Source organism: Arachis duranensis, chromosome 10 (genome assembly GCF_000817695.3).
Source record: "Arachis duranensis cultivar V14167 chromosome 10, aradu.V14167.gnm2.J7QH, whole genome shotgun sequence".
In the NCBI taxonomy this organism is placed as follows: domain Eukaryota; kingdom Viridiplantae; phylum Streptophyta; class Magnoliopsida; order Fabales; family Fabaceae; genus Arachis; species Arachis duranensis.
The window spans coordinates 48,578,057-48,582,607 of record NC_029781.3 but is presented as its reverse complement, the minus strand read 5'-3'; the positions used below and the strand labels follow the sequence as shown (position 1 = coordinate 48,582,607).

The 4,551-nt window shown below is 35.3% G+C and overlaps 1 long non-coding RNA gene across 2 annotated transcripts; it reads left to right on the top strand.

The window, feature by feature from the left end:
- The first annotated feature begins 2,682 nt into the window (after window positions 1-2,682).
- Window positions 2,683-4,094, top strand: LOC110276440 (uncharacterized). Of its 2 annotated transcripts, none has more exons than XR_008004444.1 (3): window positions 2,683-2,818; window positions 2,921-3,446; window positions 3,901-4,094. It is a non-coding gene; the product is annotated as an uncharacterized LOC110276440 (long non-coding RNA). The 2 variants fall into 2 exon arrangements; XR_008004445.1 differs by having other exon boundaries at window positions 2,695-2,818; window positions 2,946-3,446.
- The last annotated feature ends 457 nt before the right edge of the window (window positions 4,095-4,551 follow it).

The following is a 4,551-nucleotide window of genomic DNA, read 5'->3' as shown; positions in this document are numbered from 1 at the left end:
AAAATCATAAGGTTTAAGCTAGAATTAGTTGGTTTTTGAATGATTTAGAAACCATGTGAAATTGGAGATGATTTGATTGGTTGTTTTGATTATTTGTAGGTGAAGAAATGGTGGAAAAAGGGATTTTGGCACCACTTTTGAAGTTAGAGAACACTTTGGACTTTAGGCCACGCTTTGAAAAGCATGACCCAAGACACAAAAGCGTGGCGCTCACCAAAGGGGCATCAAGAAAGCAAGGGAGCAGCGCTCTCTTATTAAGCGCAGCGCTCTCTATTTGAGCGCTAGTCCAAAGCCAAGGGAGCAAGGCCGAGGCGCTATGTTGGGTGATTTAACCAAGCGCTACAAGGAACCAAAGAAAACAAGGCAAAATCAATAGCATTCGGTTAACTTTGTTAACTTTATCGGGCTCCTCATGAAAAAAAGCAAGGCGCAATGTTAAGGAAATGGGGACCTTGTCCAAGGCAAGAGAGAGCGCTACATGAACTTAGTTCACTGAGCGCTATGCTTCATGAGTAAATGGGCCAAAAGGAGGCCACCATGGTTCGAAGGGGGAGTCCCACCCAAAGCTAGTAGCGCTACGTTGAAATAAGTAATCGAGCCTATGAAGGAAGGCTTAGTTCGAAGCCTGGGCCAAGGTTGATAGCACTGTGTTGCCTTAGTTAACCGAGCACTCCCCTGAGAGGTGTCCCTTGGTTCAAATTCAATTAAAAACCAATTTGGACCCACCTCTTCACCAATTTGAAAAGCCGACTCCAAATTCTGAAGATAAAAAATAGAAAGTGTATAAATAGGAGTTAGATTGATTTAGAGAGCACCAAAGGGATGAGAATTCATTGTAGCGAGACAAAATAAAATCAAAAGCTAATAAGAAATAATGAAAACAAACTACTAAAACTAGCAACAACTAACAAGGAAGCATATTCACAATATTCACATATTTACAATAATCGATAACAAGCGCACATTTGCAATTCCCCGGCAACGGCGCCATTTTGATGAGTGATATTTTGATGGTATAGAATTTCGTAAATGAAACCTCGTTGCAAGTATAGTTTCTAAACCAACAAAGAATCCTCTCATACAAAAACTTGGTTGTCACAAATAACAAACCCCAAAAATATAAGCCGAAGTATTCAAACATCGGGTCGTCTCTCAAAAGAATTATAGGGAAGTGTTCTTGTTATTGGTTATGGGACAAGTATTTAGGGGTTTTGGATAAGGGACAAGAGAAGTAAATTGCGAGAATTAAACTAATAGCTAAGAAAGCTCTTGGCAAGGTATGAGAACTAGAATTCCTATCCTCATTATCCTCCTCAATTGTGACAAGAATTGTTCATTGCTCCACTTAGTCAACCTCTAACTATGAAGGAAAGTAAAGTGAAAATAATCAATTTGATTACTCAAGTCCTAGTCAACTCCTAAGGAAAGACTAGATTTAGTGGAATTCAAATCAACTAGCAACTTTCAATTATTAATAAACAAAAGAGTTTGATAACTCAAGAGTCTCCAATTACTCAACCAAAGTCAAGAGGAGAAAAATCTACTCTAGCATCCTTCCAAGCATTTTGTCAAACACTTGGAAGGCATAAAAGGAAAGCAAGGTGAAATTGCAAGAAAAGTAGATCTATAACTACTAATTGCAAGAAATTAATAACAACAATTCAAATCAACATCAAAGCAACATGAACAAAAATTGCATTAAAAGGAAAATAGAAGAAGGAGGAGTGCATCAATATAAAAGTAAAGAATTACAAGAAGTAAATCACAAATCTAAGAAAGCAAAGGTAGAAGAACAAGAATTGATAAAGGAAAAGTAAATCAAAGCATGAAGTAAACCTAGATCTAAGAATTTCTAATCTACATCTAGCCTAATTCTAGAGACAAGAGAGAGCTTCTCTCTATAGAAACTATCCTAAAGCATTCCCTCCAAAATTTAATTATCACTTCCCCCCTTGACTCCTCTTGATTTCTACATGAAATAGGCTCAGAAGTGAGTTGGATTTGGGCCTGGGAATCCCAGAATTCGCCCCCAGAGTTTTCACTTTAATGAAGTCACGTGCGAGCATCGATGCGTACGCGTGAGTCACGGGTATGTGTCGCTTGGCAATTTTCCATCCACGCGTACGCGTCATGTATGCGTACGCGTCGCCATGAAACTTCAAATTCACGCGTGCGCGTCGATGAATGCATCCCAAATCCCTTGTTTTCCATGATTTCTCCATTTTGCATACTTTTTTTTCATTCCTTTGTTCCATCCCTAGCCTTTTCAACCTGAAATCACTTAACAAACACATCAAGGAATCTAGTGGAATCAAAGGTGAATCAAAATTAATCAATTAAAGTCCTAAAAATCATGTTTTTACACTTAAGCACAATTTAGGAGAAAATTATGAAACCATTCCATTTTATTGAATAAATGTGGGAAAAGTGGATAAAATCCACCTAAATTAAGCACAAAATGTACCACGAAATAGTGGTGCATCACAGCCATTTTATTTCAGGTGATAATATGATTAAATCCTGAAAAGTTGCTTCATGAATAAGTTAATTGAGATCAACTGAAGAATCTACATGCTATTTTTTAATTCTTTTGCAGTGAATTTAGTCGATAATATTACATAAGAACACTGATAAAGAGACTGATTAGCTACAGTATGATTGCATATGTCTTGATGTTGTTAATGCAACATGAATTAACATTTTTCAAGAGAGTGATTACACGAAGGAAGCTGCTAATGCAAAACTGTTTGCAAATAACTTTAAGAACATGGATTATGTGAAAGTTCATGCAATCATTTGGGATTATACCACACCACAGGTTTAACCTTGATTTTACATAGAAATATATCAATTGCATAACTTACATTTTACTTTTGATACTTTATTTATCTATCTATTTTTACTCTTTCTTTCGGCACAGATGCTTACAATGGAGTATATTCCAGGGATTAAAATAAACAAAATACAAGCATTAGATGAGTTGGGTGTTGACCAAAAAAGGTAGCAATACTAGTTCCAGGTTAACCAATTTCATACTCTCCTTGATTGTTTGGCCAACAAAGTTCCTGAAAAAGTTGTCCCAAGATTCGTCCACACTTTTAGGATCAGCTTCCCAAGCTCTTTGAAGCTCCTCAAGATACACACTGCTTGTTCCATCGAAGAAGTTGTCAGTCAATTTGGAAAGGGGAACAACACGCGGCACAGGTGCTGATTCTGCTTTGGATTTGAAACTTGTGGTGTGGAAGTTTCTAGAAGCTGGTGGAATTGGAACTACCGTAGTCCTTGCTACCCCTATAGATATTTCTTCTAACCGCATGCTTAGCAATGCTGGAAGCAGCTCTAAACCATGCCATGGTTTCTCACAATCAAGAATATCAACAATTTCTCAATACCATCAGTATTCCCTAATTCCTATCAATGATGGAACCAACGAACGAAGAATTTATGTAAGTTCACATGTTTCTAGTAATTTATATTTTAACGTTTTAACTTAACTAATCTCCTCTTCTCTGTGCTTTCTGTGCCAAGCTATATTTTCACATCTTATTAATATTAGTTGCTTTCAATTCAATCATCTCTGGAGATTAGTTTATTTAGTCATCGATCAAACTAAATCAGCAAGCAAACATGAAGAAAACTCCACCATACATTTCCTTCTTGTTATTACTCTTATCTGCCTTTTGCCTTTACTCTTCGGCTTTTGGATAGGCTTTGTCATAAGATGAGGGTAATTAAGCCCATAAATTCTTGCTAAGTAATGTTAAAGAAGCAGTTTTTTTTTTGGTTAATATTAATTAATTTTTTTAAATTATTTTACCAAATATTTAGTAGCAATACATCAAAAGTAGAAGTGTTCTGACTTGGCAATGCCCATTTGTTTTTGATGATTCCAAAATGAAGAGGGTCCTAAAGAAGATCCACGTTTGGAACTCTCAAGGAAGGAATGGTTTGAAGACAAGGAGTGTCTTGATATTTAATACTTTATTTGTATTTAATACTTTATTTAGAATTAAAAAATGTTATATTTAATACTTTATTTGTATTGGAGTTACTACTTTTGATTTTTAATACTAAAAATTATATGTTATGTTTAATACTTTATTTATGAATTACGTAATATTTTGTTTATCGGTTATGATTTCTTGTTATTGTGAACTTTTAAACAAAAAAATTATTTATTTAACATGATAAAAACGACGGTTAAAACTACTTTTTTAAATGATAAAATATCACTTTTAGCCGATAAAAATGGCGGTTTGTAACTGCCATTTTAAAAGTGAAACGCCATTTTAACTCGATAAAACTGGCAGTTTTAAACGCCATTTTAATAAATAAAAATGCCACTGTCAGGGTAAAAACGGCGGTTGAAAATGCTATTTTAACCAACTAAAAAGGCCATTCTGTCAAGGTAAAAATGGCGGTTCATAAACGCCGTTTTAACCAACCAAAAACGCCGTTTTTACCCTAAAAATAACGGCGATTTGAACCGTCGTTTTAACTAACAAAAAAATGCCATTTTATTTGGAAATAATGGCGGTTTGAACCTCCATT